We start from the raw sequence: 12,485 nt of genomic DNA, 5'->3' as shown, positions 1-12,485 counted from the left end.
ATGTCGACAGCTTTTTTGGTGGGTGTAGATTGTGTAAATTGATCTGCGACTACTTCAGAGCTATCGTCAATACATCCAGTATCATGTTGTTGCAGTGGTGCGGTCGTACTGTAGCAATGGTCCTTTACAACTTTACTGGATTCTCCGGACACATTCATTTCATGTTCTGGCCATTGGACATGAGCATCTCTAGTCTCAACACGCGGCGTCTGAATCAATAGTTCCTCCATAGTGTAAATGGTCTGGCAAGCAAAATCTCTCATTCGCTTCACTGTTTGTGTATGTATAGTTCGGACACCCACGGGTAACTAGAGGATAGATTGGAAAAGGGATGTTCAGTTTAAACACAAGATAAAGTATAGTACAATTGACTTGAAAAAAACATAAAATAGTGCCCAGCACAAAAAAAATACTAAAGTTATGAACTGTTTGTAACTAACCTTATTTTTGTTTCTTTTCTTTGCAACTTTTTTGACTCGACCTTCAACATCTGCACGCTGTTGCTCCGATACGTATCCGCATGTCTCCCCTTTCTCTTGCGCTGCAACGACTATATTTTCTGGATCCGCATAGACAGCACGGAATGAGGCTCCATCGACTCCCTGAAACATAGTATTTTCATTACTGTGTATCAAAATATTGTTAGCATAAAACACACGTGAGGACGAACACGCATGTACATCTCAATAGCCAAACACGATTTAAACATTGTGTGGAACAATCAAACAACTTGTATTCGAGCTCTGATGACCTAATTCGATGGAGCTGTCAGTATCCATACCTCTGGCTCTGCATGGACTCCCACAAATGATTGTATTGAAGAGGAGGCATCAGCAACTCCTTGAAACACAGTACTTGCGTTAGTATGGTTTTCAATATTGTAAACATAACACACACTTGGGGTCGACGGCACAGGTACATATAAAGAGATAACCACAAATGTTGCATTGTCTAAAAGAATCAAGGAATATTTAAATATGATCAGATTTAATCGACTTATTTCTCCGATTTCTTTACATTTCTTTACATCTGCATCATCTAAATGGGATCTTGTGATTGTAGTGGAAGCTCCATCGTCTCCCTGAAACACAGTACTTGTGTTAATAGGGAAGAAAGTATAGCAAGTGGAATCACGTCATATACCTCGTGCTGCTGAAGAATATCTAGGGCTGTTGTCAATGTGGTGCGCACTTCCGAAAGCTGTTGCGCCGATTCGTATCCGCATGGTCCCGCTTCCACCGGAATTACTTGAATGTCAGGCTCCGCATCAACTGCGTGGGTTGACGATTCAACAACTGCCTGAAACATAGTATTTGCATTAGTAAGGATTACAATATTGAAAACACAACACGCTTGGGGTCGACCGCACAGGTACATATCAACGGCTAACCACGAATGAAACATGGTGTAGAACAATCAAACGGCAAGTGTTCCAGTCCTGACGATCACGGTCGATGGAGCTGTCAGTATCCATACCTTGTGCTGTTGAAGAACATCTAGGGCTGTTGTCAATGTGGTGGACGCTTCAGCATCTCCATGAAAGACAGTACTTGCATTAGTATGGATAACACTAATTATAACTGAAAACAATCACCAGGGGACGACAACTAAGGTGTATATCAATTGGAAAGCACTAACCAAACAATTGGTAAAATAATCACACGATACATAAAAACTATTACTTGACATGCATAAAACAAGTCTGTAGCGGAATAGCCAAGTATGATTACCTGATACGTGCTAGAAGTGGTTGATAACTGCGAGCAGGTGACGGAAGTAGAATGTTCTTGCTTCAGATTCAAGGGATAGTCAAGAAGTTGTAAAGGTAAATTATTGTTTGATAATGAAATGCCAATATTTAAAATTGCCATGTAAGGAGACAGAATACTTGAGTAATGCGCAATATAGCACAGTTGCCTGTGACCATATATAGATTTTGTTTGTGTGTTATGAAATCTAAAAATAATATATTGATAAATGTTATTATTCGAAAAGCTATACACTCATATCAATGTCAAAAGTATTACAAATTGGAAACAACACCTAAAATATCAATGAATCCATTCGGCTACCTACACACTACCGCAAGGCCTAAAGCTAAAAACGGACACTTGACTCACCAGTGGCGGATTGTGGACGAATAGAGTGGGAATAGCATTTGCGAGCAATTTTCGTGTCGATCGCCGTTTATTCTTCTTTGTTACCCAAGATGTGGTGTACATGTTCGAGGGAAAGTGCCGGCTGCAGATGCAGTATCTATCACCCCTCTTGTCCTCAAAGACTTGTTGGACTCTACTTTCGAGCTCATCCAGTGGATATCCGCAATGTCTGACCCATTCTCTTATTCGATCAACAGTTTTCGGGAAAACATGCATTGTAGTGCCTTCAGATTTAGCATGGGTCTTCGAAGGGCAACCACTAATCGAACAGGCAGGCATTGTTGAAAATTCTGAAAATTAAATATGAAGATTATTATAAAACCTTGATGAATAAAAATGTCAAAAAAGTAAATGAACCATACCATGCTCAATGCAAGGTTTGTTTTGGTCGCCGGAACCATACCAGTTCATCATGTGCGGCTTAGTATTTGCATAAATTAACGACATTTTTTAAATTATGTGACTAAACTCTGAACATGTGACTCGTCCCTTGGATGTTCTGTCTTGCACGAAAAGGAAACATGCTAACATTATAGACTGGACCCCGAAGGATGCCATTCGATGACAATTGACACAGATGAAAATACATAGATCTATTGATAGCATAACAATTGAAACTCAAGTCAATAGCAATGAGACCAATGACCACAGCTCAATTGGGTACTGTAATAGCAAATAGATTGAAATGTAAAAATGACCGAAATATGACTAGGATACATGGCCTTACCTTGACCAACAAACAGTTGGATTCAGCAGGCCGAGCAGTATGTTGCAGGAGAACAGGTAGATGGCCACAGGTAGCACACTGACGAGTTTGCTCGAAGCGGTCACAGCTAGCACGGCGACGAGCAGATTAGCATAGATCTCAGTGCTTCTCAGGTAGAAGGTTCAGGAGTTGACTTGCAAAGCACAAAGATGTTCTCATGAGACATATCAAGTGGTTTATAAAGTATTAGAAACAGGGGTGTGTTTGTGAATGAATGACGTGTGTATGCCATGGTATTATGTTTATTGCAGGGGGGCGGCCTGCCTCGGGGGAGGCCTGCCTGGAGACACGGGGTCTGAGGAGGCCATGTGAGCGATGGCCCCTGGGCGTGGGATACCTTTTGAAGTGTACATGCTGTTTGGCACCTTGGCCGTTTGCGCCCATCACAGCCCCCCACGCCAGCGCTCATCCCCGGGTGCGAACCGCCTTTGATAGAGGGGGTGGGATGGATGGGCCTGGGGCGTGCAGATAAGGCACAGGAAGACTGCTGAATGGAGACACACTTATGTGGATTGCAGGGGGGCGGCCTGCCTCGGGGGAGGCCTGCCTGGAGACACAGGGTCTGAGGAGGCCATGTGAGCGATGGCCCCTGGGCGTGGGATACCTTTTGAAGTGTACATGCTGTTTGGCACCTTGGCCGTTTGCGCCTGTGACAGCCCCCCATGCCAGCGCTCATCCCAGGGTGCGAACCGCCTTTTGGCGTGCAGGCAAGTGTGTTGGAGCGAGGGGCCATCAGGCCCCTCTCATCCTTTACTTCTCAGTAGAAACTTGTACCAAGTGCCTCCATTAGTGGGTTCGCCCCTTGCCCTTATGTGATGTTAACTTTGGATGACATTTGCGTAGATGGGAACACTGAGCAGGACACGGGGCATCCATTTTTGTACCCCCTTTCCACTCCATCTTGGTGACCAGGCCTCACTGCGATAGTACAGTGCACAGAGCACATGGCCCACACCCTCGTTCCCACTCTGACTGGAAAACTCCAGAGGTATTTGCAACAGCTAGTAAATGTAACACATCACTCTCTGAGATCACGGTCCTGCATGTGAACCGGCCTGAACCAAGCACATGGCTCGTTCATCTCCACAAACGTGTCCTTGCCCACGCACCCTCGCCAGTGGAAACTTACTGCCATTCTGAGCCTGTGTCCCTGCAAGGTATTCTCTTCATGTGCCAGACCACTGACCACGCCATGATGCCCACCTAGCAGATCCCCAACTAACATTAGACCCCTACTGCAGTATATCGTTGCATATCAATAACAAATGCCACATACCGGAGATTCTTGTGAGCACAGACCCACACTTCAAACAGTGTATTATAGTGTTCAAGACCCTTGACCTAAGGCCTGTATAATCCAATGTTAATTGATAGTATAGATATATGTGTGACTTTTATAGAGACATAACCAACTGAAAGACTTTGAAAAAGTGTTATTTAGTGCATGTATTATTGATAATATATTATGTTAGTTTAGATAGTCACCACCCTGCTTCACAGCGACCTGACCTTCACCCATTCGGAGTACAGATGTCTGACGTCCATCCTTGAACGGAGACACACTTGATTCATTTAAAAAATTGAAACAACCGTTGTTAAAATATATGTGGTGTTTTATTTTGTATCTTATTTTGATGACACAAAAATACAAAACTTTACACATTGTACAGTTCAGGTTGCAGCACAGCGAGAGAAAATCCCCTGTACTGACCGCTGTCACTCGGGAACGTTTCTCTTATGGCATGAACGCGGTGTCCAAGCCTCCCGTGAAGCCACCATGTAAAGGAACGATAGGCCACCAGCCTGTACCACCTGTGAAAAGGAATGAAACAAACTGTTTTTAAATGACCAAGATAAGTTTAATAAACGTTTGATGTCAATGACAATTCTTGTAACTAATGGCATTCTGCTCGGACAAATGCTATCTAGACATTGCACACTATTGAAAGACTTTCGTGCGTTACAATGATATGTATATGTAATTTTGGATATAGTAGAAGACCATGAAATAGGAGTGGCATGACAAGCAGAGTATACTTACTCGTTACTCGGATTACGAGGACGAACAGTTGTGCGAAGTTCGTGCATAAGCATCATCATTATCCTCAACACGGACAGTGTGAGGCAGGCTGCCCTGAAGTCTGGCAGCTCGGTGATGCATTGCGGTCGTGGCTCTCCTTCCGAAATGTAGGCCACGCATCCCGAGTTTTCACAGCAGCAGCAGTTCTCGTCCTCGGTTGGCATTAGCTTGCACCGATTGCATGTGCACCAGGTGGAAACACCATACATGCGACTAGGTCCAGGCTCTTCAGCTGTTGAATCGTCCTCCCAACTGCCGTCCAAAGACCCATCGTTTTCGCGTGTTTCCCTTTACAGTAGTTCCTCCTCGGGATACCCGGGCTCGTACATGTAGGGCATTATTGTAGCCATTGTGTGTTCAGAGCACAGAAACGAGTCACAGAATACTCAAAGTAACACAGAGAGAGGAATGGAATCGAAAGTCTGCTGCTGTGTGTTGTGAAACGGTCTGTTTATACTTATTGAGGAAAGAGGGGTCCTGCCATTTCCATGGCGACACGTCATTAGCTGAAGCGCAGCGAATGTTTACACGAGACGTGCTTTGGCGTTGTGAAATGGGCGGTACGCGTCTGCTGATGACAGGCTCAGGGGCGGGGGATATGATTTAGTGCGGCGAAAGCAGGTCAGCCAGGGCGATGGGGGGAATGATAGGATTATCACAAAATGGCAGCTCCCTGATGCCTGTTTTCACGTGCATTTAATGGACGAAAACTCAGGTAAGGTCCATAGGAAATTTTTCTAAAATCGAGCGACTTAGGCTTAAAAACACATGGCCAACCCGTAGGGGCAATAAAAAATTGTGACAGAACCATTCCTTTAATCTTTTTTAACTACCAGGAGGAGAGCGAGCTGAGGATTATGCCCGACTCGATAAGCCAAGGAGCAGAGAGCAGCAGGAGTGGAAGCCTGGAAGAGAACGGCGTGCTGAGACGCTGTGCCGGTGTTTGTGAAGGGAGCAGCGTGGCTAGGGAGCTGTGCCTCCAAGGAGCCAGAGTAAGGAGCCTGTTTCTTGCTGGCGGCTTTCTGTGAAAATGCTTGTTGCTTCAGGATGTGTGCCAGTCCCAAGGGCATCTGAGGGGCAGGTGGTGAGTCCCTGACCTCAAACCTGTGTATCCAGAGGAACTGCTTGTCAACGCGACACTGCCCGGTGAGTGAGAGAGAGAAATTCAGGAGCGTGCATTTGACTCAAGCAGAGCAGGAAAAAGCCACAGTTTTAAAGCGCCACAGAACGGAAAGTGAGATAAAGTATACAAACGACAGAAAAGTATAAGAGATAATCAGAATAAGAGAAATAGAAAGAAGGAAGCTGCGCTGGTGGCGCAGAAGAAAAGTAAAGCGAAAGAAAGGCATTTGAAAGTGCAAAGACGGAAAAGTGGAATAAAGACTTTTAAAGCGTGCAGAATGGGCACAGTAAAGAGAGGACAGTGTGTCAAGTGTGCAGGAAGCACGAGAAAGAAATGGACAAGTGCAAGGGAGAACGTTAAGTGAAAAGAAATTATGTAAGGTACACAAGAGGCTTGATAAGAAAGCAAAAGAAGATGCAAGAGTGCACAGTGGGAAAAAACAGCAAAAGGAAGGTGCAAGTGCGCACGAGGAAGAAGCAAAAGAGAACGGCTCTAGGAAGCACCTGAAGGTGAAAGGTTTAAAAGGAGAAGCAAGGAATGAAGAGTGGGGTTACAGATCAGAGTGGTCATGCCTAGGAGGAGCAAAGAATCAGGCGGTTTTGAAAGTCTCTGATTGTACCCCACAAGTGAAGTGTGTGTCAAAGAACTGTATCTGAAAGGAATGGTACATCCTGATGAGCTGAACTTGTGTTTGAAATCAAAAGGGGCCTAAGCTATTATTTTATGATCCAAAATACATTGTGACCAAACTGAATTTGTGTTGGAAACTGGAAAGGTTCTGAGCTTGGGGAAGGTAACCCTGAGAGGCCTAACCAAGTTGGAGACATTGTTTTGTAGTGTTGAAAGGATTGAAGCTTGGGGAAGGGAACCCTGAGAAGTTTCAAAAGGAGCTGTTATATTTCTTTTGTGGTGTTTGGAACTTGAACAAGTTGAAGCTTGGGAAAGGGAGCCCCAAGGAACCAAAGATGCTGAAGGTATTTGAGAATATTGTAAGCGCTCTGTGGAGAAGGTCTTACGAAGAGCCCTTTTTGATTGAACTAATTTGTGTGACCTTGGCCAAACTACACCTGGTGAGAAGACCACCTGAAGCCAACCTTTGTTTCCTATTTTCTGTTAAACCACTGTTTTCTTCCTTTTTAAAGACTTCCTATCACATTTTTGTAAAGAGTGGGGGCAAGCATAGGTTTAGAAACAGACAGACTTTTATTTCGGACTATCAGACGTCAACGGCCATTAGAAACATCAGTTAAGGGAAGCATCCCTTTAGAGTTAGGGCCAGTTAGGCATTACAAAAAACCAGAACCTTAGTAAATAAAGGTTTTGAAATGCACTTCTTTGAGTCGGGGTCTCTCTTGATACCATGCCTGTCTCACAGTAGGCACTGAAAACACTCCAAATAGGGTGTTAAGGATACCTGAGGCAAAGCCAACCAGAAGAGTGCGTATCAAGCTTCAGAATGGGGAAAAATTAGATAAGATAGATGTACTAAAGATAGTAAAGGAAAGCATATGCAGGGGAACATTTATTGAAGTGTACATGTGTGGGGTTATAAATATGTCAGTGCAAAGCTTTTTCTGCTTTTAAACTAGTAGATATAAAACAATAGTAGGTGATTTTTTAGATTTTTGATCAAGCGATTGACGTCAATCAGAAGGATAGAAATCAAAGGCAACAAATAAATAAATAAAGAAGAGATTCTTAAGATATCAATGATAAAACAACAAGATATTAAAAACTGATAGTGTAAATGAAGGAACAAATAGAATACTGTTGGGTAGAGTTTTAAAAGCGATAGAAAGTGTAAACGAAGGAACAAAAAGAATATCGTTGGGTAGAGTTTTAAAAGCAGAAACAATATTTCGATTCATGGATAATCAAGCGGCAGTTGATGGTGCCTGCTCAAATTGATCAGTGTGGTATATTTGATGATATAAAGAGAAGAATAAAAAAATCAGGTAAGTACAAACAGTCAAGATCGACTTGTCATCATGGGATACACTCCTCTCCTACAGTTATGCAGGACATTGCCAGTATACACAGCTAAAATAAGGAAAAATAATTTGGAATGGGTCCGAGGCACAACTAATATGACACTTATGCCATAGCCTCAGGAGGGATCATTGTCAAAAACAGTATGGCGACATATGAGAACGTATTTGCATGCTACATATTAGGGAAAAAAGTTACATAAAAGGTTGGCTGTTTTAGAGCTATGGAAGATGCATCAGGGTGAGAAAGAGGATCCAGTGGAGAAGGAGTGGATGCTTAATCAAAATAAAGGGGGTGGGATAAAACGCCTTCGGCTCCCCATTGCCCTGCTGAAAACAAGAGCATAGACACAGAGGAGAAGGGATTTTATCCTACAAAGGAATTAAAAGCAGCAGCGCAGTACGTTAATCCGACATATGAACCCCTGGCTTATAACAGTGAGGACAATGCGGACGAGAGTAAAAGCGAAGAACGCAAATATATCTCGACACGCAATGAAAGTAAACAGCGTGATGAGAGAAGGGACAGACAAGATAACAGATGGAGAAAGAGGAGGAAGCAAAGTAGCAGAAATAAATAAAGGACAAAGGGAATAACAACAGTACATAACAAATGGATGGGAGGACAGATATTACTCAAGCTTGATGATAAGGGCATTGATGGGGTCAGAGAAAGAGAAGAGCGGGAAAAGAAAGAAAATGAAGAAGAGAGGGCATATAAAGAAAAGAAAGAACGAGAATGCAAGCGAAGGGAAGGGAAGAACAAACAAGGCACGAGACAAGGAAAGAAAAGGAGAGATTAGAAGAGACGAGAGGAGGTAGAAGCGCAAAGAATGCAAGAATGTAGGTTGTAAAGAAGGCGAGAGGAAGTTGAATTAGGAATAAGGAAGATTAGGAGAAGGGAAGAAGGAATTATCAGAAGTAAGGGACTGAAAGATGACGAGATAGATTATCTATGTCATAGAAGTATAGCGCTGATTGAAGCACAAGAACAACTTGAGGAAGAGAGAGGGTCGCAACAATCCCGCAGGGAGCTGCAAGGAGTACCAAGAATACCAACATGGGCTAATGTCAGATTTGCTCCCTGAATTAACGGATTCCTTTCCAACCACGGTGTCCCTTATGCCCTCCTGCTCACCTGCTGACTCTTCTTTAGTCTGGAGTCCAAGTCTCCTCCTTCTCAAAGCTTCTTCTCTGGAAAGCAGATGGGGTCTGCCTCGAGAGGAAGCCACCCTGCCCCTCTGACTCGGGGCCTAAGGGGGGCCCCCGAACCGGGGCAGACCAATGCAGGGGAAAAAGCCAACCGGCATAAAAAAAACCCTTTTGATGGAGTACGCAGGCTGGATACCGGATTGAAATGATATGCAGGCCAAGACCATCCGACCAGGAAGGGAAGACCAGGGGAATGGCTGAGGACAATCTGAAGCGGAATACAAGGAAAGAAGAGAAGCTTGGAGGATTAGGAGGGTAAGGGAAAGAGAGGGAGTAGAATACCACGAGGAGAAGTTCTAGACTGCAAGCAGAGCAGAGCCAAGGCTAGTAGAGAAGAGCCAAGACTACGGGATAAAAGGGGAGAGGTAAGTGGAACACGGAGGACAGAGACAGGAGCGTACTAACCCGGAAGCCTAACGCGAATGGGTTGCAACGCGCGGACTTCCGGGTTGGCGCTCCTGATAAAGTGCGCCGTTGGAAAGACGTCCGAACGCTAGAACGCTGCCGGAGAACGTGCGGCAGCGTAGCGGCCATGTCAATGGCCGCTCCAGCGCCAGCGTCTCCATAAGCACCAGCGATCGCGGCCGCGGCCGCGGTCGCCGAGCGTGACAGTATGCCTCCCTCCAGACCCCAACCCACCGGGCTTCCCCGGATGAGTTCGGTGAAAACTTTTTAACAGTCTAGGAGCATGAACATATGACTAGGGTTCCCAAGAATTCTCTGAACTAGGGTAGTTCTTCCACGACACAAGGTATTCCAATCTGCCTCTGCGATATCTGGAATCTAATATGTCAGACACTTCATATTCTTCAGGGATAGACTGTGGATTGCACATAAGTCTAGTGGTCCTTTTAACAGGAGTGTTTGGGTCCACTAGACGGAAGAGAGAGGAGTGAAAGACTGGGTGAATCCGAGACATGGACTTGGGGAGTTGTAGTCGATAAGCCACTGGGTTAATCTTCTTGAGTATCTTGAAAGGTCCGATAAACCGGGGTGTAAGTTTGGTTGGGTGGACCCATTTAGGCAAATATCTGGTGGACAACCAGACTCGCTCTCCTTCCTTCCAATCAGGACCCGGTAAACGAGCTCGATCAGACACTTCCTTATACCGGCGTCTGGCGGATACCAGACTTCGTTGGGCGGTAGAGTGAGCTGTAGTTAGTTGATCCAATGAGGATTCGATGGTGGGTATATTAGAGGGAGAAGAGAAGACTGGTAGTATGCTTCTCGGGTGAAAGCCATAAGAACAAAAGAAAGGGCTGAGTCCAGTTGCCGAATGTACAGCGTTGTTATACGCGAATTCGGCGGTGGGTAGAAGACTCACCCAATTGTCTTGATTCTTGTTGACATAACATCGAAGGTATTGTTCCAGGGATGCATTGAGGCGTTCTGTCTGACCATTCGTCTGAGGATGGAAACCGGATGACAAGGCTCTCTCGATACCCAACCGTTGACATAATGCTCCCCAAAATCGAGAGGTATATTGAGAGCCCCGATCAGAAATAATTTTATCCGGAAGTCCGTGGATTCTGAATATGTCCCTAAGGAATACTTCTGCCATTTCTGTAGCGGATGGTACTCCTTTAAGTGCCGAGAAGTGGGCCAGCTTAGTGAATGAATCAACGGTTACCATGAGACATGTCAGCCCCTGGGATCGGGGCAGGTCAACTATAAAGTCTGTGGATATTTGAGACCATGGTTGGCTCGGTAATACTGGTTGCATCAACAACCCATAAGGCTTATGAGTGGGGTTCTTGTTTTGGGCGCAGATCATACACGACTTACAGTGTTGTTTCACGTCGTGAGAAAGAGAAGGCCAAAAGAAGGAGCGAGAGATTAATTCCAATGTACCTTTGACACCTCTATGACCGGCTGTAACATGGTCGTGACCCCATTCCAGAATCTTCAATTGTAGGGGTTTAGAAGGTATGTACAACCGTTGCCCCACCAGTAAAAGTCCTTCAGACCAACGAAGTTGAGGATGTAAGACGCCCGGCACCGAGGTTGCCAAATCGGGATGAGTAGCGGTCTTAACTTCTTGAAGAAATGACGAGACTATTCCCACTATTCGGTTCCGAAAAAACATCTTCTGACCAGAAGACGAAGAGTGATAATCGGAGGACTGACACCTCGATAGAGCGTCCGCCAAGCTGTTCTGAGTGCCTGGAATATAGGAAATAGAAAAGTCATATTGGCTGAAGAAATGTGCCCAGCGAACCTGTCTGGAGTTTACACATTCCATGTTTCGAAGAATTTTTAAATTCTTATGATCTGTACGTAGAGTGAAAGGATGTGAACCGCCTTGAAGTAGATGTCTCCACTCTTCGCAGGCCACCTTGAGAGCTAGAAGTTCCTTTTCAATTACGGAGTAGTTCAGTTGACTCGCGGATAGAGTCTTAGAAAGATATGCAATAGGGTGTTCCAGTCCGTCCTTGAGTTGAAGAAGTACCGCTCCCAAGGCGCTTGCGGAAGCATCCGCCTCTACTATAAAGGGCTGATGCTGATCAGGTTGTGCCAGAATAGGTGCGGAACAGAATCTCTTCTTTAAGTCCATAAAGGCATGGTTGGCCGTTTCCGACCATTGGAAAGGCTTGGCATCCTTCTTGAGCAATGAAGTAATGGGCAGTACTATTTGAGAAAAATGTCCTATAAACTTCCTATAGAAGTTGGCTAATCCCAAGAATCGTTGGACCTCCTTCAACGACGTGGGTGCTGGCCAACTTAGAATGGAAGACACCTTTCTGGGATCCATGGTTATGCCTTTCAGAGATAAGACATATCCCAAATAAGGAACAGAGGATGCGTAGAAAAGGCACTTTTCCGGTTTGATTAATAGATGTTGGATCTGTAGACGATGAAACACTGTCTGAAGATGGGAGGTATGTTCCGAGAAGGATTTTGAGAAAACCAAGATGTCATCTAAGTAGACAATGACATTGAGGAATAGCAGATCAGAAAATAAGCGATCCATAAAACGCTGGAATATGGCTGGAGCATTAACCAAACCAAATGGCATCACCCGATATTCGAAAAGGCCAAAGGGTGTCCGAAAGGCAGTCTTCCATTCATCACCATCTCTTATCCGGAGAAGGTGGTAAGCACTCCGGAGATCCAATTTTGAGAAGATGGTTGACCCTTGTACAGCTTCCAGTATGTC

The sequence above is a fragment of the Ambystoma mexicanum genome, chromosome 9 (genome assembly GCF_040938575.1).
Source record: "Ambystoma mexicanum isolate Mex_15411 chromosome 9, UKY_AmexF1_1, whole genome shotgun sequence".
Classification (NCBI taxonomy): Eukaryota; Metazoa; Chordata; class Amphibia; order Caudata; family Ambystomatidae; genus Ambystoma; species Ambystoma mexicanum.
This window is presented reverse-complemented; position numbering follows the sequence as displayed.